This window comes from Oncorhynchus keta, chromosome 13, assembly GCF_023373465.1.
Source record: "Oncorhynchus keta strain PuntledgeMale-10-30-2019 chromosome 13, Oket_V2, whole genome shotgun sequence".
In the NCBI taxonomy this organism is placed as follows: domain Eukaryota; kingdom Metazoa; phylum Chordata; class Actinopteri; order Salmoniformes; family Salmonidae; genus Oncorhynchus; species Oncorhynchus keta.
The window spans coordinates 10,825,824-10,853,717 of NC_068433.1; the positions used below are offsets into that span (position 1 = coordinate 10,825,824).

At 42.3% G+C, this 27,894-nt stretch overlaps 1 protein-coding gene and 1 long non-coding RNA gene across 2 annotated transcripts in view; one reads left to right on the plus strand and one right to left on the minus strand.

Moving 5' to 3' along the window:
* Positions 1-27,894, minus strand: part of LOC118392688 (suppressor of hairless protein homolog) — a 106,789-nt gene that overhangs the window by 64,584 nt on the left and 14,311 nt on the right. The window lies entirely within an intron of this gene.
* LOC127906700 (uncharacterized) lies at positions 23,610-27,136 on the plus strand. The gene is made up of 3 exons (XR_008062459.1): positions 23,610-25,482; positions 25,520-25,699; positions 25,736-27,136. It is a non-coding gene; the product is annotated as an uncharacterized LOC127906700 (long non-coding RNA).

The following is a 27,894-nucleotide window of genomic DNA, read 5'->3' on the forward strand; positions in this document are numbered from 1 at the left end:
AGAGACTGGAGGAGAGGATAAAGAGAGAGAGACTGGAGGAGAGGATATATATAGAGAGAGAGAGAGAGAGACTGAGGAGAGGATAGAGAGAGACTGAGGACAGAGTCTGAGGAGAGGATAGAGAGAGACACTGAGGAGAGGATAAAGAGAGAGACTGGAGGAGAGGATATAGAGAGAGACTGGAGGAGAGATATAGACTGAGGAGGAGGGATAAAGAGAGAGAGGATATAGAGACTGGAGGAGAGGATATAGAGAGAGACTGAGGAGAGGATATAGAGAGAGAGGAGGAGAGAGAGAGGAGAGGATATAGAGAGAGAGACTGGAGGAGAGGATAAAGAGAGAGACTGGAGGAGAGACTGGAGAGAGAGACTGGAGGAGAGGATATAGAGAGAGAGACTGGAGGAGAGGATATAGAGAGAGAGACTGAGGAGAGGATAGAGAGAGACTGAGGAGAGAGAGTCTGGAGGAGGAGATATAGAGACTGAGAGACTGGAGGAGAGGATATAGAGAGAGAGACTGGAGGAGAGGATATAGAGAGAGAGACTGGAGGAGAGGATATAGAGAGAGAGACTGAGGAGAGGATAGAGAGAGACTGGAGGAGAGGATATAGAGAGAGAGACTGGAGGAGAGGATATAGAGAGAGAGACTGGAGGAGAGGATATAGAGAGAGAGACTGGAGGAGAGGATATAGAGAGAGAGACTGGAGGAGAGGATATAGAGAGAGAGACTGGAGGAGAGGATATAGAGAGAGAGACTGGAGGAGAGGATATAGAGAGAGAGACTGGAGGAGAGGATATAGAGAGAGAGACTGGAGGAGAGGATATAGAGAGAGAGACTGGAGGAGAGGATAAGAGAGAGAGACTGAGGAGAGGATAAAGAGAGAGAGAGAGAGACTGAGGAGAGGATAAAGAGAGAGAGACTGAGGAGAGGATAAAGAGAGAGAGACTGAGGAGAGGATAAAGAGAGAGAGACTGAGGAGAGGATAAAGAGAGAGAGACTGAGGAGAGGATAAAGAGAGAGAGACTGAGGAGAGGATAAAGAGAGAGAGACTGAGGAGGAGAGAGAGAGAGAAGAGGATAAAGAGAGAGAGAGAGAAGAGGATAAAGAGAGAGAGAGAGAAGAGGATAAAGAGAGAGAGAGAAGAGGATAAAGAGAGAGAGACTGAGGAGAGGATAGAGAGAGAGAGAGAGACTGAGGAGAGGATAGAGAGAGAGAGAGAGACTGAGGAGAGGATAGAGAGAGAGAGAGAGAGAGAGAGAGACTGAGGAGAGGATAGAGAGAGAGAGAGAGACTGAGGAGAGGATAGAGAGAGAGAGAGAGAGGAGAGGATATAGAGAGAGAGACTGAGGAGAGGATAAGAGAGAGACTGAGGAGAGGATAAGAGAGAGACTGAGGAGAGGATAAGAGAGAGACTGAGGAGAGGATATAGAGAGAGAGACTGAGGAGAGGATAAGAGAGAGAGAGACTGGAGGATAAAGAGGATAAGAGATAGAGAGAGACTGAGGAAAGGATAAGAGAGAGAGACTGAGGAGAGGATAAAGAGAGAGAGATGGAGGAGAGGATAAGAGAGAGAGACTGAGGAGAGAGACTGAGGAGAGAGACTGAGGAGAGAGACTGAGGAGAGGATAAAGAGAGAGACTGAGGAGAGGATAAATAGAGAGAGACTGAGGAGAGGATAGAGAGAGAGAGACTGAGGAGAGAGACTGAGGAGAGGGTAAAGAGAGAGACTGAGGAGAAGGTAAAGAGAGAGAGAGAGACGAGGAGAGGATATAGAGAGAGAGACTGAGGAGAGGGTAAAGAGAGAGAGAGACTGAGGAGAGGATAAAGAGAGAGAGGATATAGAGAGAGAGACTGAGGAGAGGATATAGAGAGAGAGACTGAGGAGAGAGACTGAGGAGAGGGTAAAGAGAGAGACTGAGGAGAGGGTAAAGAGAGAGAGAGACTGGAGGAGAGGATATAGAGAGAGAGACTGAGGAGAGGATAAAGAGAGAGACTGAGGAGAGGATAAAGAGAGAGACTGAGGAGAGGATAAAGAGAGAGACTGAGGAGAGGATAAAGAGAGAGACTGAGGAGAGGATAAAGAGAGAGACTGAGGAGAGGGTAAAGAGAGAGAAATGGAGAGAGACTGGAGGAGAGGATATAGAGAGAGACAAAATAAAAGGCTGTTGTGCTTTCTGACAAATACCCTGACGCACTCTAGAAATAAACTATGTTTGATCATTAAAAATACATTGCCTGGTTGACTGACTGACTGACTGATTGGTAGAAAGAAAGAAGAAAAGGGAGATTGATTATCAGGCTTGTCTGCACTGGGAAACGTTCCCCTTTCCTTGAAAGAGGCAGAGTAGGAGAGTTAAACTTGGAACTCACTGACTGTCTGGGTCCAGATGGCTGGTGGCTTCTCTGGGATGCCCCTCTAAGGGATAACGTGCGGGCTTAGGCAGGGGGGGTTGTGTGTGTGTGTAGTTCTGGTTGGGTCGCCTGAGGCAAAGCACTGAGAGCACAAACACGGCTGGTTCTGGCAGGGTCCACACAGCACCAGCTTTCACTTGGGAGAGTTTAATGACAGAGGGGAAACCAGAGAAAAAAAAACGAGCACTCGTTCTCTCTCTCTCTTTCCTTGTATTTCGTTCCCTCCCTGACCGCCTTCCAACATCAAGCGGGTGTCACTGCTCTATAGGGAGACCTTTAACTGTTGGCCTCGAGCCTGAAGCACTCCGCTAAACACACACACACACACACACACACACACACACACACAAGATCGTTAACAGCCGAAAACCACAGAACCATCTACAGAACCATCTACAGAACCATCTACAGAACCATCTACAGAACCATCTACAGAACAGTACCATCTACAGAACAGTACCATCTACAGAACAGAACCATCTACAGAACAGTACCATCTACAGAACAGTACCATCTACAGAACAGTACCATCTACAGAACAGTACCATCTACAGAACAGTACCATCTACAGTACCATCTACAGAACAGTACCATCTACAGAACAGTACCATCTACAGAACAGTACCATCTACAGAACAGTACCATCTACAGTACCATCTACAGAACAGTACCATCTACAGTACCATATACAGAACAGTACCATCTACAGTACCATCTACAGAACAGTACCATCTACAGAACAGTACCATCTACAGTACCATCTACAGAACAGTACCATCTACAGTACCATCTACAGAACAGTACCGTCTACAGAACCATCTACAGTACCATCTACAGAACAGTACCATCTACAGAGCAGTACCATCTACAGAACAGTACCATCTACAGAACAGTACCATCTACAGAGCAGTACCATCTACAGAGCAGTACCATCTACAGTACCATCTACAGAACCATCTACAGAACAGTACCATCTACAGAACAGTACCATCTACAGAGCAGTACCATCTACAGAGCAGTACCATCTACAGAGCAGTACCATCTACAGTACCATCTACAGAACAGTACCATCTACAGAACAGTACCATCTACAGAGCAGTACCATCTACAGAGCAGTACCATCTACAGTACCATCTACAGTACCATCTACAGAACCATCTACAGAACAGTACTATCTACAGAACCATCTACAGTACCATCTACAGTACCATCTACAGAACCATCTACAGAACAGTACTATCTACAGAACCATCTACAGTACCATCTACAGAACAGTACCATCTACAGAACAGTACCATCTACAGAACAGTACCATCTACAGAACAGTACCATCTACAGAACAGTACCATCTACAGAACAGTACCATCTACAGAGCAGTACCATCTACAGTACCATCTACAGAACCATCTACAGAACAGTACCATCTACAGAGCAGTACCATCTACAGAACCATCTACAGTACCATCTACAGAACCATCTACAGAACCATCTACAGAACAGTACCATCTACAGAACAGTACCATCTACAGAACAGTACCATCTACAGAGCAGTACCATCTACAGTACCATCTACAGTACCATCTACAGAACCATCTACAGAACAGTACCATCTACAGAGCAGTACCATCTACAGTACCATCTACAGTACCATCTACAGAACCATCTACAGAACCATCTACAGAACCATCTACAGTACCATCTACAGTACCATCTACAGAACCATCTACAGAACAGTACCATCTACAGAACAGTACCATCTACAGAACAGTACCATCTACAGAACCATCTACAGAGCAGTACCATCTACAGAACAGTACCATCTACAGAACAGTACCATCTACAGAACAGAACCATCTACAGAACAGTACCATCTACAGAACAGTACCATCTACAGTACCATCTACAGAACCATCTACAGAACAGTAGCATCTACAGAACCATCTACAGAACAGTACCATCTACAGTACCATCTACAGAACAGTACCATCTACAGAACAGTACCATCTACAGAACAGTACCATCTACAGTACCATCTACAGAACAGTACCATCTACAGAACAGTACCATCTACAGAACCATCTACAGTACCATCTACAGAACAGTACCATATACAGAACAGTACCATCTACAGTACCATCTACAGAACAGTACCATCTACAGAACAGTACCATCTACAGTACCATCTACAGAACAGTACCATCTACAGAACCATCTACAGAACAGTACCATCTACAGAACAGTACCATCTACAGTACCATCTACAGAACAGTACCATCTACAGAACCATATACAGAACAGTACCATCTACAGAACCATATACAGAACAGTACCATCTACAGAACCATCTACAGAACCATCTACAGAACAGTACCATCTACAGAGCAGTACCATCTACAGAACAGTACCATCTACAGAGCAGTACCATCTACAGAACAGTACCATCTACAGAACAGTACCATCTACAGAACAGTACCATCTACAGAGCAGTACCATCTACAGTACCATCTACAGTACCATCTACAGAACCATCTACAGAACAGTACCATCTACAGAACAGTACCATCTACAGTACCATCTACAGAACAGTACCATCTACAGAACAGAACCATCTACAAAACAGAACCATCTACAAAACAGAACCATCTACAAAACAGAACCATCTACAAAACAGAACCATCTACAAAACAGTACCATCTACAGTACCATCTACAGAACAGTACCATCTACAGAACAGAACCATCTACAGAACAGAACCATCTACAAAACAGAACCATCTACAAAACAGAACCATCTACAAAACAGAACCATCTACAAAACAGAACCATCTACAGAACCGTAGCATCTACAGAACAGTAGCATCTACAGAACAGTACCATCTACAGAACAGTACCATCTACAGAACAGTACCATCTACAGAACAGAACCATCTACAAAACAGAACCATCTACAAAACAGAACCATCTACAAAACAGAACCATCTACAGAACAGTACCATCTACAGAACAGAACCATCTACAAAACAGTACCATCTACAGAACAGTACCATCTACAGAACAGAACCATCTACAAAACAGTACCATCTACAGAGCAGTACCATCTCAAAACAGAACCATCTACAAAACAGTACCATCTACAGAACAGAACCATCTACAAAACAGTACCATCTACAGAGCAGTACCATCTACAGAGCAGTACCATCTACAAAACAGAACCATCTACAAAACAGAACCATCTACAAAACAGAACCATCTACAGAACAGTACCATCTACAGAACAGAACCATCTACAAAACAGTACCATCTACAGAGCAGTACCATCTACAAAACAGAACCATCTACAGAACAGTACCATCTACAAAACAGAACCATCTACAAAACAGAACCATCTACAGAACAGTACCATCTACAAAACAGAACCATTTACAAAACAGAACCATCTACAGAACAGAACCATCTACAAAACAGTACCATCTACAAAACAGAACCATCTACAGAACAGAACCATCTACAAAACAGTACCATCTACAGAGCAGTACCATCTACAGAGCAGTACCATCTACAAAACAGAACCATCTACAGAACAGTACCATCTACAAAACAGAACCATCTACAAAACATAACCATCTACAGAACAGTACCATCTACAGAACAGAACCATCTACAAAACAGAACCATCTACAAAACAGAACCATCTACAAAACAGTACCATCTACAAAACAGTACCATCTACAAAACAGTACCATCTACAAAACAGAACCATCTACAAAACAGAACCATCTACAAAACAGAACCATCTACAAAACAGTACCATCTACAAAACAGTACCATCTACAAAACAGAACCATCTACAAAACAGAACCATCTACAAAACAGAACCATCTACAAAACAGTACCATCTACAAAACAGAACCATCTACAAAACAGTACCATCTACAAAACAGAACCATCTACAAAACAGAACCATCTACAAAACAGTACCATCTACAAAACAGTACCATCTACAAAACAGAACCATCTACAAAACAGTACCATCTACAAAACAGTACCATCTACAAAACAGAACCATCTACAAAACAGTACCATCTACAAAACAGTACCATCTACAAAACAGTACCATCTACAAAACAGTACCATCTACAAAACAGTACCATCTACAAAACAGTACCATCTACAAAACAGTACCATCTACAGTACCATCTACAGAACAGTACCATCTACAGTACCATCTACAGAACAGTACCATCTACAGTACCATCTACAAAACAGAACCATCTACAGAACAGAACCATCTACAGAACAGAACCATCTACAGAACAGAACCATCTACAGAACAGTACCATATACAGAACAGAACCATATACAGAACAGAACCATATACAGAACAGAACCATCTACAGAACAGAACCATCTACAGAACAGTACCATCTACAGAACAGTACCATCTACAGAACAGTACCATCTACAGTACCATCTACAGAACAGTAGCATCTACAGTACCATCTACAGAACAGTAGCATCTACAGAACCATCTACAGAACAGTAGCATCTACAGAACCATCTACAGAACAGTACCATCTACAGTACCATCTACAGTACCATCTACAGAACAGTACCATATACAGAACAGTACCATCTACAGTACCATCTACAGAACAGTACCATCTACAGAACAGTACCATCTACAGTACCATCTACAGAACAGTACCATCTACAGAACCATCTACAGTACCATCTACAGAACAGTACCATCTACAGAGCAGTACCATCTACAGAACAGTACCATCTACAGAGCAGTACCATCTACAGAGCAGTACCATCTACAGAACAGTACCATCTACAGAGCAGTACCATCTACAGTACCATCTACAGTACCATCTACAGAACCATCTACAGAACCATCTACAGAACAGTACCATCTACAGAACAGAACCATCTACAAAACAGAACCATCTACAAAACAGAACCACCTACAAAACAGAACCATCTACAAAACAGAACCATCTACAGAACAGTACCATCTACAGAACAGTACCATCTACAGAACAGAACCATCTACAAAACAGAACCATCTACAAAACAGAACCATCTACAAAACAGAACCATCTACAGAACAGTACCATCTACAGAACAGTACCATCTACAGAACAGAACCATCTACAAAACAGAACCATCTACAAAACAGAACCATCTACAAAACAGAACCATCTACAGAACCATCTACAGAACCATCTACAGAACAGTACCATCTACAGAACAGTACCATCTACAGAACAGAACCATCTACAAAACAGAACCATCTACAAAACAGAACCATCTACAAAACAGAACCATCTACAGAACAGTACCATCTACAGAACAGTGCCATCTACAGAACAGAACCATCTACAAAACAGAACCATCTACAGAACCATCTACAGAACCATCTACAGAACAGTACCATCTACAGAACAGTACCATCTACAGAACAGTACCATCTACAGAACAGAACCATCTACAAAACAGAACCATCTACAAAACAGAACCATCTACAAAACAGAACCATCTACAAAACAGAACCATCTACAAAACAGAACCATCTACAGAACAGTACCATCTACAGAACAGTACCATCTACAGAACAGTACCATCTACAGAACAGTACCATCTACAAAACAGAACCATCTACAGAACCATCTACAAAACAGAACCATCTACAGAACCATCTACAGAACAGTAGCATCTACAGAACCATCTACAGAACAGTACCATCTACAGAACAGTACCATCTACAGTACCATCTACAGAACAGTACCATCTACAGAACAGAACCATCTACAAAACAGAACCATCTACAAAACAGAACCATCTACAGAACAGTACCATCTACAGAACAGAACCATCTACAAAACAGTACCATCTACAGAACAGTACCATCTACAGAACAGTACCATCTACAGAACAGAACCGTCTACAAAACAGTACCATCTACAGAGCAGTACCATCTACAAAACAGAACCATCTACAAAACAGAACCATCTACAGAACAGTACCATCTACAGAACAGAACCATCTACAAAACAGTACCATCTACAGAGCAGTACCATCTACAAAACAGAACCATCTACAAAACAGAACCATCTACAGAACAGTACCATCTACAGAACAGAACCATCTACAAAACAGTACCATCTACAGAGCAGTACCATCTACAAAACAGAACCATCTACAGAACAGTACCATCTACAAAACAGAACCATCTACAAAACAGAACCATCTACGGAACAGTACCATCTACAAAACAGAACCATCTACAAAACAGAACCATCTACAGAACAGAACCATCTACAGAACAGAACCATCTACAAAACAGTACCATCTACAAAACAGTACCATCTACAAAACAGAACCATCTACAGAACAGAACCATCTACAAAACAGTACCATCTACAGAGCAGTACCATCTACAGAGCAGTACCATCTACAAAACAGAACCATCTACAAAACAGAACAATCTACAAAACAGTACCATCTACAGAACAGTACCATCTACAAAACAGAACCATCTACAAAACAGAACCATCTACAAAACAGTACCATCTACAAAACAGTACCATCTACAAAACAGAACCATCTACAAAACAGAACCATCTACAAAACAGAACCATCTACAAAACAGAACCATCTACAAAACAGTACCATCTACAAAACAGAACCATCTACAAAACAGAACCATCTACAAAACAGTACCATCTACAAAACAGTACCATCTACAAAACAGAACCATCTACAAAACAGAAACATCTACAAAACAGAACCATCTACAAAACAGTACCATCTACAAAACAGTACCATCTACAAAACAGTACCATCTACAAAACAGTACCATCTACAGTACCATCTACAGAACAGTACCATCTACAGTACCATCTACAGAACAGTACCATCTACAGTACCATCTACAAAACAGAACCATCTACAGAACAGAACCATCTACAGAGCAGTACCATCTACAAAACAGAACCATCTACAAAACAGAACCATCTACAAAACAGAACCATCTACAGAACAGTACCATCTACAAAACAGAACCATCTACAAAACAGAACCATCTACAGAACAGAACCATCTACAAAACAGTACCATCTACAAAACAGAACCATCTACAAAACAGTACCATCTACAGAGCAGTACCATCTACAGAGCAGTACCATCTACAGAGCAGTACCATCTACAAAACAGAACCATCTACAAAACAGAACCATCTACAAAACAGTACCATCTACAAAACAGTACCATCTACAGTACCATCTACAGAACAGTACCATCTACAGTACCATCTACAGAACAGTACCATCTACAGTACCATCTACAGAACAGTACCATCTACAGTACCATCTACAAAACAGAACCATCTACAAAACAGTACCATCTACAAAACAGAACCATCTACAAAACAGTACCATCTACAAAACAGAACCATCTACAAAACAGTACCATCTACAAAACAGTACCATCTACAAAACAGTACCATCTACAAAACAGTACCATCTACAAAACAGTACCATCTACAAAACAGTACCATCTACAAAACAGTACCATCTACAAAACAGAACCATCTACAAAACAGAACCATCTACAAAACAGTACCATCTACAGAGCAGTACCATCTACAGAGCAGTACCATCTACAAAACAGAACCATCTACAAAACAGAACCATCTACAAAACAGTACCATCTACAAAACAGTACCATCTACAGTACCATCTACAGAACAGTACCATCTACAGAACAGTACCATCTACAGTACCATCTACAAAACAGAACCATCTACAAAACAGTACCATCTACAAAACAGTACCATCTACAAAACAGTACCATCTACAAAACAGTACCATCTACAAAACAGTACCATCTACAAAACAGTACCATCTACAAAACAGTACCATCTACAAAACAGAACCATCTACAAAACAGAACCATCTACAAAACAGAACCATCTACAAAACAGTACCATCTACAAAACAGTACCATCTACAAAACAGAACCATCTACAAAACAGAACCATCTACAAAACAGTACCATCTACAAAACAGAACCATCTACAAAACAGTACCATCTACAAAACAGAAACATCTACAAAACAGTACCATCTACAAAACAGTACCATCTACAAAACAGTACCATCTACAAAACAGTACCATCTACAAAACAGTACCATCTACAAAACAGTACCATCTACAGTACCATCTACAGAACAGTACCATCTACAGTACCATCTACAGAACAGTACCATCTACAGTACCATCTACAAAACAGAACCATCTACAGAACAGAACCATCTACAGAACAGAACCATCTACAGAACAGAACCATCTACAGAACAGAACCATCTACAGAACAGTACCATATACAGAACAGAACCATATACAGAACAGAACCATCTACAGAACAGAACCATCTACAGTACCATGTACAGAACAGTACCATCTACAGAACAGTACCATCTACAGAACCATCTACAGAACAGTACCATCTACAGAACAGTACCATCTACAGAACAGAACCATCTACAGAACAGTACCATCTACAGAACAGTACCATCTACAGTACCATCTACAGAACAGTAGCATCTACAGTACCATCTACAGAACAGTAGCATCTACAGAACCATCTACAGAACAGTAGCATCTACAGAACCATCTACAGAACAGTACCATCTACAGTACCATCTACAGAACAGTACCATATACAGAACAGTACCATCTACAGTACCATCTACAGAACAGTACCATCTACAGAACAGTACCATCTACAGTACCATCTACAGAACAGTACCATCTACAGAACCATCTACAGTACCATCTACAGAACAGTACCATCTACAGAGCAGTACCATCTACAGAACAGTACCATCTACAGAGCAGTACCATCTACAGAGCAGTACCATCTACAGAACCATCTACAGAACAGTACCATCTACAGAACAGTACCATCTACAGAACAGAACCATCTACAGAACAGTACCATCTACAGAACAGTACCATCTACAGTACCATCTACAGAACAGTAGCATCTACAGTACCATCTACAGAACAGTAGCATCTACAGAACCATCTACAGAACCATCTACAGAACAGTACCATCTACAGAGCATTACCATCTACAGTACCATCTACAGTACCATCTACAGAACCATCTACAGAACAGTACCATCTACAGTACCATCTACAAAACAGAACCATCTACAAAACAGTACCATCTACAGAACAGAACCATCTACAGAACAGAACCATCTACAGAACAGTACCATATACAGAACAGAACCATATACAGAACAGAACCATATACAGAACAGAACCATATACAGAACAGAACCATCTACAGAACAGTACCATCTACAGAACAGTACCATCTACAGAACAGTACCATCTACAGAACAGTACCATCTACAGAACAGTACCATCTACAGAACAGAACCATCTACAGAACCATCTACAGAACAGAACCATCTACAGAGCAGTACCATCTACAGTACCATCTACAGAACAGTACCATCTACAGAACAGTACCATCTACAGTACCATCTACAGAACAGTACCATCTACAGAACCATCTACAGTACCATCTACAGAACAGTACCATCTACAGAACCATCTACAGAACAGTACCATCTACAGTACCATCTACAGAACAGTACCATCTACAGAACAGTACCATCTACAGTACCATCTACAGAACAGTACCATCTACAGAACCATCTACAGTACCATCTACAGAACAGTACCATCTACAGAACCATCTACAGTACCATCTACAGAGCAGTACCATCTACAGAGCAGTACCATCTACAGAGCAGTACCATCTACAGAACAGTACCATCTACAGAGCAGTACCATCTACAGAGCAGTACCATCTACAGAGCAGTACCATCTACAGAACAGTACCATCTACAGAACAGTACCATCTACAGAACAGTACCATCTACAGAACAGTACCATCTACAGAGCAGTACCATCTACAGTACCATCTACAGTACCATCTACAGAACCATCTACAGAACCATCTACAGAACAGTACCATCTACAGAACCATCTACAGTACCATCTACAGAACAGTACCATCTACAGAGCAGTACCATCTACAGAGCAGTACCATCTACAGAGCAGTACCATCTACAGAACAGTACCATCTACAGAGCAGTACCATCTACAGTACCATCTACAGTACCATCTACAGAACCATCTACAGAACAGTACCATCTACAGAACAGAACCATCTACAAAACAGAACCATCTACAAAACAGAACCATCTACAAAACAGAACCATCTACAAAACAGTACCATCTACAGAACAGAACCATCTACAGAACAGAACCATCTACAGAACAGTACCATATACAGAACAGAACCATATACAGAACAGAACCATCTACAGAACAGTACCATCTACAGAACAGAACCATATACAGAACAGAACCATCTACAGAACAGTACCATCTACAGAACAGTACCATCTACAGAACAGTACCATCTACAGAACAGTACCATCTACAGAACAGAACCATCTACAGAACCATCTACAGAACAGAACCATCTACAGAGCAGTACCATCTACAGAACCATCTACAGAACCATCTACAGAACCATCTACAGAACCATCTACAGAACCGTACCATCTACAGAACAGTACCATCTACAGAACAGTACCATCTACAGAACAGTACCATCTACAGAACAGTACCATCTACAGAACAGACCATCTACAGAACCATCTACAGAACAGTACCATCTACAGAACCATCTACAGAACAGTACCATCTGCAGAACCATCTACAGAGCAGTACCATCTACAGAACAGTACCATCTACAGAACAGTACCATCTACAGAACAGTACCATCTACAGAACAGTACCATATACAGAACAGTACCATATACAGAACAGAACCATATACAGAACAGAACCATCTACAGAACAGTACCATATACAGAACAGAACCATATACAGAACAGAACCATCTACAGAACAGTACCATCTACAGAACAGTACCATCTACAGAACAGAACCATCTACAGAACCATCTACAGAACCATCTACAGAACCATCTACAGAACAGTACCATCTACAGAACAGTACCATCTACAGAACAGTACCATATACAGAACAGTACCATCTACAGAACAGTACCATCTACAGAACAGTACCATCTACAGAACCATCTACAGAACAGAACCATCTACAGAACAGAACCATCTACAGAGCAGTACCATCTACAGAACCATCTACAGAACAGTACCATCTACAGAACAGTACCATCTACAGAACAGTACCATATACAGAACAGTACCATCTACAGAACAGTACCATCTACAGAACAGTACCATCTACAGAACCATCTACAGAACCATCTACAGAACAGTACCATCTACAGAACCATCTACAGAGCAGTACCATCTACAGAACAGTACCATCTACAGAACAGAACCATCTACAGAACAGAACCATCTACAGAACAGAACCATCTACAGAACAGTACCATCTACAGAACAGTACCATCTACAGAACAGAACCATCTACAGAACAGAACCATCTACAGAACAGTACCATCTACAGAACAGTACCATCTACAGAACAGTACCATCTACAGAGCAGTACCATCTACAGAGCAGTACCATCTACAGAACCATCTACAGAACAGTACCATCTACAGAACAGTACCATCTACAGAACAGTACCATCTACAGAGCAGTACCATCTACAGAGCAGTACCATCTACAGTACCATCTACAGAACAGTACCATCTACAGAACAGTACCATCTACAGTACCATCTACAGAACAGTACCATCTACAGAACAGTACCATCTACAGTACCATCTACAGTACCATCTACAGAACAGTACCATCTACAGAACAGTACCATCTACAGAACAGTACCATCTACAGAGCAGTACCATCTACAGTACCATCTACAGTACCATCTACAGAACAGTACCATCTACAGAACAGTACCATCTACAGAACAGTACCATCTACAGAACAGTACCATCTACAGAACAGTACCATCTACAGAACCATCTACAGAACAGTACCATCTACAGAACAGAACCATCTACAAAACAGAACCATCTACAAAACAGAACCATCTACAAAACAGAACCATCTACAAAACAGAACCATCTACAAAACAGTACCATCTACAGAACAGAACCATCTACAGAACAGAACCATCTACAGAACAGTACCATATACAGAACAGAACCATATACAGAACAGAACCATCTACAGAACAGTACCATCTACAGAACAGAACCATATACAGAACAGAACCATCTACAGAACAGTACCATCTACAGAACAGTACCATCTACAGAACAGTACCATCTACAGAACAGAACCATCTACAGAACCATCTACAGAACAGAACCATCTACAGAGCAGTACCATCTACAGAACCATCTACAGAACCATCTACAGAACCATCTACAGAACCGTACCATCTACAGAACAGTACCATCTACAGAACAGTACCATCTACAGAACAGTACCATCTACAGAACAGTACCATCTACAGAACCATCTACAGAACCATCTACAGAACAGTACCATCTACAGAACCATCTACAGAACAGTACCATCTGCAGAACCATCTACAGAGCAGTACCATCTACAGAACAGTACCATCTACAGAACAGTACCATCTACAGAACAGTACCATCTACAGAACAGTACCATATACAGAACAGTACCATATACAGAACAGAACCATATACAGAACAGAACCATCTACAGAACAGTACCATATACAGAACAGAACCATATACAGAACAGAACCATCTACAGAACAGTACCATCTACAGAACAGTACCATCTACAGAACAGAACCATCTACAGAACCATCTACAGAACCATCTACAGAACAGTACCATCTACAGAACAGTACCATATACAGAACAGTACCATCTACAGAACAGTACCATCTACAGAACCATCTACAGAACAGAACCATCTACAGAACAGAACCATCTACAGAGCAGTACCATCTACAGAACCATCTACAGAACAGTACCATCTACAGAACAGTACCATCTACAGAACAGTACCATCTACAGAACAGTACCATATACAGAACAGTACCATCTACAGAACAGTACCATCTACAGAACCATCTACAGAACCATCTACAGAACCATCTACAGAACAGTACCATCTACAGAACCATCTACAGAGCAGTACCATCTACAGAACAGTACCATCTACAGAACAGAACCATCTACAGAACAGAACCATCTACAGAACAGAACCATCTACAGAACAGAACCATCTACAGAACAGTACCATCTACAGAACAGAACCATCTACAGAACAGAACCATCTACAGAACAGTACCATCTACAGAACAGTACCATCTACAGAACAGTACCATCTACAGAGCAGTACCATCTACAGAGCAGTACCATCTACAGAACCATCTACAGAACAGTACCATCTACAGAACAGTACCATCTACAGAACAGTACCATCTACAGAGCAGTACCATCTACAGAGCAGTACCATCTACAGTACCATCTACAGAACAGTACCATCTACAGAACAGTACCATCTACAGTACCATCTACAGAACAGTACCATCTACAGAACAGTACCATCTACAGTACCATCTACAGTACCATCTACAGAACAGTACCATCTACAGAACAGTACCATCTACAGAACAGTACCATCTACAGTACCATCTACAGAACAGTACCATCTACAGAGCAGTACCATCTACAGTACCATCTACAGTACCATCTACAGAACAGTACCATCTACAGAACAGTACCATCTACAGAACAGTACCATCTACAGTACCATCTACAGAACAGTACCATCTACAGAACAGTACCATCTACAGAACAGTACCATCTACAGAACAGTACCATCTACAGTACCATCTACAGAACAGTACCATCTACAGAACAGTACCATCTACAGAACAGTACCATCTACAGTACCATCTACAGAACAGTACTGCTCAGAGCCCAGAGCAGTAAATAACCATCTCTCCAAACTGAAAGTTCAGAAGAGATGACTCCATCACACAGTCAAGAGTTGAACAGTACCCGTCTGTGTCTACTGGGGGTCTCATCTCGGAATCACTGCGTTTTGATTCACTGCTTTTTCTATCGTGGCTTTTATCACCTCCCAGACAGTAGTCTGGACTCTGACGTTGTCTGAGGATAGAACGTAGGACTCAAGAGTGAAATGACAGGCTTTCTGAAGAGGAATCACTGGTCAAATTTAGATCCCAAACTGTGGCAATCAATCTCTATGGGTGGACTCTGAGCTGTCGGTCAGCCCACAAGAAAATAGTTGGAGATGGTTTTTCCATATGTGGGCCGCTGGTCTCAGGCATCTTCATGAGTGGACTTTTCACTGGGTTTCCATTCTACACTTCTACTAGGGCTATGTCCACTACCCTAAACACTACTAGGGCTATGTCCACTACCCTAAACACTACTAGGGCTATGTCCACTACCCTAAACACTACTAGGGCTATGTCCACTACCCTAAACACTACTAGGGCTATGTCCACTACCCTAAACACTACTAGGGCTATGTCCACTACCCTAAACACTACTAGGGCTATGTCCACTACCCTAAACACTACTAGGGCTATGTCCACTACCCTAAACACTACTAGGGCTATGTCCACTACCCTAAACACTACTAGGGCTATGTCCACTACCCTAAACACTACTAGGGCTATGTCCACTACCCTAAACACTACTAGGGCTATGTCCACTACCCTAAACACTACTAGGGCTATGTCCACTACCCTAAACACTACTAGGGCTATGTCCACTACCCTAAACACTACTAGGGCTATGTCCACTACCCTAAACACTACTAGGGCTATGTCCACTACCCTAAACACTACTAGGGCTATGTCCACTACCCTAAACACTACTAGGGCTATGTCCACTACCCTAAACACTACTAGGGCTATGTCCACTACCCTAAACACTACTAGGGCTATGTCCACTACCCTAAACACTACTAGGGCTATGTCCACTACCCTAAACACTACTAGGGCTATGTCCACTACCCTAAACACTACTAGGGCTATGTCCACTACCCTAAACACTACTAGGGCTATGTCCACTACCCTAAACACTACTAGGGCTATGTCCACTACCCTAAACACTACTAGGGCTATGTCCACTACCCTAAACACTACTAGGGCTATGTCCACTACCCTAAACACTACTAGGGCTATGTCCACTACCCTAAACACTACTAGGGCCTACTACACAGTCAAATAAAAGGGTTCATTTAACACTGGTTAGATAACATTAGGTTATTCTTTAGGTGGTGTCACATTTTCAGAGTTAATTTGACTCAAAATGGTGTTAAAATTCCACTGAATTGAGTTGCATTTACACTGCATCATTTTACACTCCAATTCAATTCAGAAACTAAAGCTCATTGACTCACTCAGTGTTGAAAACTACCCTAAACACTCCTGGGTTAAAATAAGTCAACACTACTATTTTTCCACCCCTAAACACTACTAGGGGACTATGTCCACTACCCTGAAACACTACTAATGGGAAATGTATATAACTAGTCCACTCTCTACACACTACTAGGGCTATGTCCACTACCTACACTACTTTTAGGGGGGACTGTGTCCACACACATTTACATACAGGGCTATGTCCACTACCCTAAACACTACTAGGGCTATGTCCACTACAGACTACAGATGTAAACTACTAGGGCTATGTCCACTACCCTAAACACTACTAGTGCTATGCCCAGTGGGGGCTACTAGGGCTATGTCCATTCAGAGAAACACTACTGAGTTGATGTTCTTCCATCTGCACCCTCAATGCCTTTCCATCTACCCCCTACTCTTGCCCACTCCAGCGGGAACACTACTAGGGGGTATGTCCACTACCCTAAACACTACTAGGGCTATGTCCACTACCCTAGGACTACTAGGCAGTGTCCACTACCCTAAACACTACTAGGGCTATGTCCACTACCCTAAACACTACTAAGAGTTTCCACTACCCTTACTAGGGCTATGTCCACTACAAACACTACTAGGACTATCCACTACCCTAAACACTACTAAGGCTATGTCCACTACCCTAAACACTACTAGGGCTATTTTAACAACCACCAAAGACCATCACTCCCCTTATGCAAATAAGAATTTAATCTACTAGGGCTAAATATACTAAACTAAACACTACTAGGGCTATGTCCAGTATATTTTAGGCTACCAGACCCTAAACACCAGGAAGATTTCACTTAAACACTACTAGGGCATTTGAGAAACTACTAGGGCATCCATAATGCACTACTAGGGTTGTCCAACCCTAAACACTACTAGGGCCTACTACACAGTCAAATAAAGCCATTTAACACTGGTTAGATAACATTAGGTTATTCTTTAGGTGGTGTCACATTTTCAGAGTTAATTTGACTCAAAATGGTGTTAAAATTCCACTGAATTGAGTTGCATTTACACTGCATCATTTTACACTCCAATTCAATTCAGAAACTAAAGCTCATTGACTCCTCAGTGTTGAAAATACTCATCCTGGGTTAAAATAAGTCAACAGTTATTTTTACACCCCCTCTTGGGGGGGGGACTGTGTAGCCAATACTGATAACAACAATAGAATAATGGGAAATGTATATAACTGTAGCCTACAGGACAGAACGAGTCTCACAGTACACATAAACACAAAATATGTAAACACCTCAAGTGTGTTGTGTGAAAGAAGTGCTTGCCCAGTGTTTAATGAAACCATTTCTTGTTGATGTTCTTTACATCCACCCTCAATGCCTTTCATTTCATCCTTTGTCCATCTCCAGCGGGAAAAAGGGTGTGGCGATACTCAACCAACCCCTCTAGGAGCCTGGCAGTGTAAACAGCATGATAATTACAAAGAGTTTCCAGTCTTGTGTGGTGCAACAAACCAAAAGGACCATCACTCCCCTTAAAATAAGAATTTAATCTTACTGAGGTTAATTTTTTTTTAATATATTAATAAATAAACACACACACCGGGATATTCGTCAGTATATTTTGGCACCAGACAAGTGGCCAGGAAGATTTAATTTAAATCGACATTTGAGAATGTCCACCAGAATGCATTGCCAGAAATTCAATGGTTCCATTTCTCAAGCCAGCAATGTTGTTATAAAGAATATTGCAGGAATTACCAACTGGCCTCAACAACCTCAAAAACACATGTTGTAACCACGCCATGGAAAACCCAGGACCTCCAAACATCCACCTTCAGTTCAGCCTCAGACCATGGGCATTGCAACCATGCCAACCCAGGACCAAAAATCCACATCTGGCTTCTTCCCATGTTTAGACCACTGTAATGTAACCATCCCAGTGGACCTCCACATCCTGACAGGTGTGGCTATCAAGAAGCTGATTAAACAGCCATGATAATTACCAGGTCCACCTGTGCCAACAATAAAAGGCCTCCAGTTTTGGCACACAGCACAATGCCAGACCACGTTTTTTGAGGGGCAACCACGCCAACCCAGGACCTCCACATCCGAGCTGTCTTCACCAGAGACCATGTTAACCACAACCAACCAATGGACCTCCACATCAGACGTCCAACTGGCCTCACCTCAGACCATGTGTAACCACGCCAACCCAGGACCTCCACATCCGGCTTCTTCACCTCAGACCATGTGTAACCATGCCAACCCAGGACCTCCACATCTGGCTTCTTCACCTCAGACCATGTGTAACCACGCCAACCCAGGACCTCCACATCCGGCTTCTTCACCTCAGACCATGTGTAACCACGCCAACCCAGGACCTCCACATCCGGCTTCTTCACCTCAGACCATGTGTAACCACGCCAACCCAGGACCTCCACATCAGACTTCTTCACCTGCGGGATCGTCTGAGACCAGCCACCCGGACAGCTGATGAAACTGAGGAGTATTTCTGTCTGTAAAAAAGCCCTTTTGTGGGGAAAAACTCATTCTGATTGGCTGGGCCTGGCTCCCAAGTGGGTGGGCCTACGCCCTCCCAGACCCACCCATTGCACCAAAGATTAGGGCCTAATGAGTTTATTTAATCTGACTGATTTCCTTATATGAACCGTAATTCAGTAAAATCATTGCGTTTATATTTTTGCTCAGTATATGAAAAGGAAGAGAAGCTTGGGCCTGCCGAGAGAGAAAGAGAGACAGGGAGAGATGCCAGTGGCTAAGACAACAACATTAATTTCTTTATCCTTGTCAGATCGGCTACTACAGCTAGAGGTGTACAAAAGTTGGCTAATTTGTACATTTTCAAATATAATATATATATTTTTATAAATATAAGCACTATATTGTTACATTATAGGAGTAACTATGGTAAGCCTAAAACATTCTTCCTCACTTCAAGTTGAACTGTCGGGGGTGCCGGCGAGCACGGCCTTCATATCATTGGCCTGCAAGAAATGGGCTAATAGCCGCACAGCACCAAACATTCAAACTTTATTAGCTAAGTCAAGCTATTGTTTAGAGGGAAAATACATGCAGGATATTACATTGCGGCAAACACAACATTACAGTTGGAGCTTAAATTTGGTCCAAGAAAATCCTCAACAAAATGGAACAAAACACTTGTGAACGAACTGGTTTCAACCTTTAGAATGTTTTGAACAGGTTGCAGCATTTACCAAGGTTAGTGCTTACCATAACCAACATATGACAGCAATAGACAAATTATTATTTTATTTTTACAAAAGGCCTAATAATAACACATTTTATTAAACTAAATACGGAGCACACAATTAAAAACACAGATTTAACTTAATTTAGCCAATGAAACAAAAACAAGTTTTGCATATTTAAAGAACTGGTTTAATAAAATGGCCGACAATAATAAAAATGATTTACAATAATGATAGAACAAATTACTTATACTGTATATACAAATAAATACAACAAAAATGGTTGCATCCTACCTGAATAGCGAGTTGCACAATCGCCTGCATTTGGCCACGGCAACGTTCTTCTCATCTTTGTTCACTACTAATATTACAACTAGTTCATACGGAGGACATTCCCCTAACATTCCCCTACCATTCCCCTAACATTTCAGACTAACATTCCCCTAAAATTTCAGACTAACATTCCCCTAACATTTCAGACTAACATTCCACTAACACTTTCAGACTAACATTCCCCTAACATGTCCCTAACAATTCAGACTAACATTCCCCTAACATTTCAGACTAACATTCCCCTAACATTTCAGACTAACATTCCCCTAACAGTTCAGACTAACATTCTAACATTTTCAGACGAACATTCCCATAACACTTTCAGACTAACATTCCCATAACACTTTCAGACTAACATTCCCCTAACATGTCCCTAACATTTCAGACTAAACCTAATCCAGTGATAGTGTTATTTTCTACCCAAAATAAATGACTATTGTTGTTATATTTCACTGTTCCAAAAATGTCTGATTTTTGACAGTTGAGAAATATATATATCACACACACACCTATAGACGGGGTCAGACACGCAGACACTTTCTTACAGTTTGACCAAATCATGGTTTTAGTCCCATAAAAATAAAAATAAACATTTTCGTGAGGTGAATGAACGTGCAGCCCACACCGGTGCGACCAATAAAATAGTCAAAGGGTCGCAAAACGTGACTAAATGGTCACCCTCTGGAGCCCTGCCTTGTAGGCTATTCACTATAGGCATACTCTAACTTTCATTTTACTTCAATGAAAAAGGCCTCAATCTTAGTGATCAATAATACCTTCGCTCTCTCCTCTGCAGCAGGGCAGCCTTAGACAGATCCATTTTAGCGGTCCAAAAGCCAACAATTACAGACTAATGGAAACCCTGACACACACACGTCAGTGAAACAATTCAAAGCTATCCTCTGCTTAATGCACTCCACCACAAACTGTCCTCTGCTTAGAGACAGACAGACAGACAGACAGACAGACAGACAGACAGACAGACAGACAGACAGACAGACAGACAGACAGACAGACAGACAGACAGACAGACAGACAGACAGACAGACAGACAGACAGACAGACAGACAGACAGACAGACAGACAGACAGACAGACAGACAGACAGACAGACAGACAGACAGACAGACAGACAGACAGACAGACAGACAGACAGACAGACAGACAGACAGACAGACAGACAGACAGACAGACAGACAGACAGACAGACAGACAGACAGACAGACAGACAGACAGACAGACAGACAGACAGACAGACAGACAGACAGACAGACAGACAGACAGACAGACAGACAGACAGACAGACAGACAGACAGACAGACAGACAGACAGACAGACAGACAGACAGACAGACAGACAGACAGACAGACAGACAGACAGACAGACAGACAGACAGACAGACAGACAGACAGACAGACAGACAGACAGACAGACAGACAGACAGACAGACAGACAGACAGACAGACAGACAGACAGACAGACAGACAGACAGACAGACAGACAGACAGACAGACAGACAGACAGACAGACAGACAGACAGACAGACAGACAGACAGACAGACAGACAGACAGACAGACAGACAGACAGACAGACAGACAGACAGACAGACAGACAGACAGACAGACAGACAGACAGACAGACAGACAGACAGACAGACAGACAGACAGACAGACAGACAGACAGACAGACAGACAGACAGACAGACAGACAGACAGACAGACAGACAGACAGACAGACAGACAGACAGACAGACAGACAGACAGACAGACAGACAGACAGACAGACAGACAGACAGACAGACAGACAGACAGACAGACAGACAGACAGACAGACAGACAGACAGACAGACAGACAGACAGACAGACAGACAGACAGACAGACAGACAGACAGACAGACAGACAGACAGACAGACAGACAGACAGACAGACAGACAGACAGACAGACAGACAGACAGACAGACAGACAGACAGACAGACAGACAGACAGACAGACAGACAGACAGACAGACAGACAGACAGACAGACAGACAGACAGACAGACAGACAGACAGACAGACAGACAGACAGACAGACAGACAGACAGACAGACAGACAGACAGACAGACAGACAGACAGACAGACAGACAGACAGACAGACAGACAGACAGACAGACAGACAGACAGACAGACAGACAGACAGACAGACAGACAGACAGACAGACAGACAGACAGACAGACAGACAGACAGACAGACAGACAGACAGACAGACAGACAGACAGACAGACAGACAGACAGACAGACAGACAGACAGACAGACAGACAGACAGACAGACAGACAGACAGACAGACAGACAGACGCATTAGACCCAACCAAATCATGAGAAAACAAAAAGATAATTACTTAACACATTGGAAAGAATCAACAAAAAAAACAGAGCAAACTAGAATGCTATTTGGCCCTACACTGAGAGTACACAGTGGCGTAATACCTGACCACTGTGACTGACCCAAAATTAAGGAAAGCTTTGACTATGTACAGACTCAGTGAGCATAGCCTTGCTATTGAGAAAGGCCGCCGTAGGCAGACATGGCTCTCAAGAGAAGACAGGCTATGTGCTCACTGCCCACAAAATGAGGTGGAAACTGAGCTGCACTTCCTAACCTCCTGCCCAATGTATGACCATATTAGAGAGACATATTTCCCTCAGATTACACAGATCCACAAAGAATTCGGAAAAAAATCCAATTTTGAAAAACTCCCATATCTACTGGGTGAAATTCCACAGTGTTCCATCACAGCAGCAAGATTTGTGACCTGTTGCCACGAGAAAAGGGCAACCAGTGAAGAACAAACACCATTGTAAATACAACCCATATTTATGCTTATTTATTTTATCTTGTGTCCTTTAACCATTTGTACATTGTTAAAACACTGTATATATATATATAATATGACATTTGTAATGTCTTTATTGTTTTGAAACTTCTGTATGTGTAATGTTTACTGTTCATTTTTATTGTTTATTTCACTTTATATATTCACTTTATATATTATCTACCTCACTTGCTTTGGCAATGTTAACATGTTTCCCATGCCAATAAAGCCCTTGAATTGAATTGAGAGAGACAGAGAGAGAGAGACAGAGACACAGAGAGAGACAGAGACACACAGAGAGAGAGAGAGAGAGAGAGAGAGACAGAGAAGTCAGACATGAGAAACCTCAGCGCCCTTTAGCCCACATGTTCTGTGATCCTCAGCAGACTGAAGTCTGTGTGTTTGTTGCGCTCCGAGTTTGTCACCTCCAGCCCACTGTCTGGTTTCTGTGTTGTTGTCATGTTAGGAGTAAAAAAAAAAGAGAAAGGTTTCAGCTACCCTGTTCCCCTTTTTCAAGTCTCTGTCTGGACTGATGTGGGTGTGATGTTTTAAAGAGAAAAACACAACTCATGTCTGTCGCTGACCAGCAAAGGAAGAGACGGAGTCTGTCACCTACTTTCTTTTTCATATATCCCTGCTTCTCCTCCCTCTAATTCTCTCTGTCTCGCTCTCCCTCAGTCCCTCCTTTAGCAGAGGAAGGCAGACTCTCCTTCTCCCTCAGTCCCTCCTTTAGCAGAGGAAGGCAGACTCTCCTTCTCCCTCAGTCCCTCCTTTAGCAGAGGAAGGCAGACTCTCCTTCTCCCTCAGTCCCTCCTTTAGCAGAGGAAGGCAGACTCTCCTTCTCCCTCAGTCCCTCCTTTAGCAGAGGAAGGCAGACTCTCCTTCTCCCTGGATGCAATCGTCACTTGTAAGGGCACAGTGGCAGTGGAGCCCCTGGGGCCACACAAAATAAGTGTGTGTGTGTGTGTGTGTGTGTGTGTGTGTGTGTGTGTGCCTGCCTGTGTGTCTGGCCCTTGCCAATCTACATGGTGCCACAGGCTAATATTAGCCTCTACCAGGGGAGGGTGACATAGGGAGCAGGAAGAGGGTGAATGCCAGGGCTGGAGAAAGACAAAATGGTTAACTAGGCTAACGAGGTGGAGAAAGACAAAATGGTTAACTAGGCTAACGAGGTGGAGAAAGACAAAATGGTTAACTAGGCTAACGAGGTGGTGAAAGACAAAAATGGTTAACTAGGCTAACGAGGTGGAGAAAGACAAAATGGTTAACTAGGCTAACGAGGTGGAGAAAGACAAAATGGTTAACTAGGCTAACGAGGTGGAGAAAGACAAAATGGTTAACTAGGCTAACGAGGTGGAGAAAGACAAAATGGTTAACTAGGCTAACGAGGTGGAGAAAGACAAAATGGTTAACTAGGCTAACGAGGTGGAGAAAGACAAAATGGTTAACTAGGCTAACAAGGTGGAGAAAGACAAAATGGTTAACTAGGCTAACGAGGTGGAGAAAGACAAAATGGTTAACTAGGCTAACGAGGTGGAGAAAGACAAAATGGTTAACTAGGCTAACGAGGTGGTGAAAGACAAAATGGTTAACTAGGCTAACGAGGTGGTGAAAGACAAAATGGTTAACTAGGCTAACGAGGTGGTGAAAGACAAAATGGTTAACTAGGCGGCTGACTGGTTGTAGTAGGTTCTCAATATTTTCCTAGCTCTTAGCCATGGTTGTGTTGCAGGCATAGAAATGGAATGTAGAGCTAATTTTGTGGTGGTGGTGGTGGTGGTGGTGGTGGCGGCAGCATCCTAGCATGGGTTGGATAATGACGACATCATAGCTGGTGTAGGCTATACTAACGGGTCTCTGAAATGGTTCATCGGTCTCTGCGAGGAGGTTCCTTGCCAATTGCCACTCCTTGCTCCTCAGATTGGAGAGCGTGGCAGTTGGGGATGCTGACGGTGCTGGGGGTTTCCCTCATGTGAACTCTTACGGCCTAGTAAAGGAAACAGACTTCCAAAAGGCTAACGTTGCCTACAGTCCAGATTCAAAAACACCCGTCTGAAAAGAGACAAAACTTCGACTGAGTAAAGAGTCTGGTGGTTTTAGCCAACAATCTAAAAATCCATTGAGGTCCAAAAACAACACATTGAACAAGCCATTTTTGCAAGGACAAAAACATTAGAGAACAAAGGATGTCATTCTAACCAGATGCTCTCCTGCTATGTTCTCTTGGTAACGTCAAGCATATTATTAATGTCTAATAAACAGCACTTGGCAGAACTCTTTCCCCCCTATTAAAAGAGTACGTGTCCAAAAACAATTCCCCTTTTCTCACCCGAGGAGCCGCCCCCACTCTTTTCACAAGAAAAAAAAAACTGCTACAGGAATTAAAATTGCATTTTTTTTTTTTTAAGTCAATACCATTCAAGCTGTATCCAACCGTTTTTTATCCACTGTGTGTGCTGTAAAAGATTGCAAAACATGACATGATTCTGGTATGGTAGGAGAGGACAGGACGTTGAATGAAATCAAATGAGCAGACAGACATGGGGATTCACTTCGTGTTTTCTGAATGAAACATCCTGAAACGTAACGGTGGGGCAGAAAACGCTGACGCTGGTAGAAAGACGGCTGGTTCCCTTGGCGATGCTGAAACTCGCTTGGCTTGAGGAGAGAGGGGGCACCACAAAACAGTACTTTCTGTGCTCTCTTTCCCCCTCTCTCTCTCTCTCTCTCTCTCTAGCCTGGGAGAGAGAGGATTAAGCAAGGCCAACAACAACAGGGAACTTGGGCTTCGTTCAACCATGACGCGAGGGTGTTTTTCAAAACCACACCGGCTTATTTGCGTCGAGAATTCTTCTGATCTTGTCCTTCTTGAAACAATAATGCGTTTTGAGCCCCAGAGATAAAGTTGGAGCTCATGCAGAGCTCACGCAAGCAAATACTGCATTCTCACTTGGGTAAAAAGAAGGGGGGGGGGTGCTTTCCTCCTACAAAGAATTCAATTCTTGTCTGGTGACGGTAAGGGAATAACTTAAAACTCTGGCCCTCAGGCTTTTGGGAATAAGGAAATGCACCCCCCAACCCCAACAAGAAAAGGTTAATCAAATACACAAGGTCATTTCCATGTAAAAGGAAACATTAGCATTCAACATGGGAAGTTTATTGGAGTGTATCAAATTTGGTGTCAAATGAAAGCAAAAAGAGTCTATATTTTTTGGGCACGAAGACAGGTTTTTCAACCATTTTCCATCCTATAAAATTTGGAATAAGCAAAGGCTTTGAATTGTGGTCACACAGATGGAAAATGGGTCATCTGCAGAAATGATTATTAGCCTTCTGTAAGAAATATTGCATAGTGTCTGTTTCTGTTACCAGAAACCCACATATCTTTGAGATATTATCTAATTCCTCTCCCCTGTGAGGAGGGAGGATTATGAAAGTTCACAGAAGTTAATGTTTCTCCTGATAACAATTTTGATTATGAATCATTAAGTGATTAAAAGATGACACTCTTACCAAATCGGTAAGAGAGTGACCAACAAAATGTTTTTATCAGTAACAAGAGTGACTACAATTGAATTGGCCACAACAGGAAATCATAGCAGTCACAAACCACAGTTGCA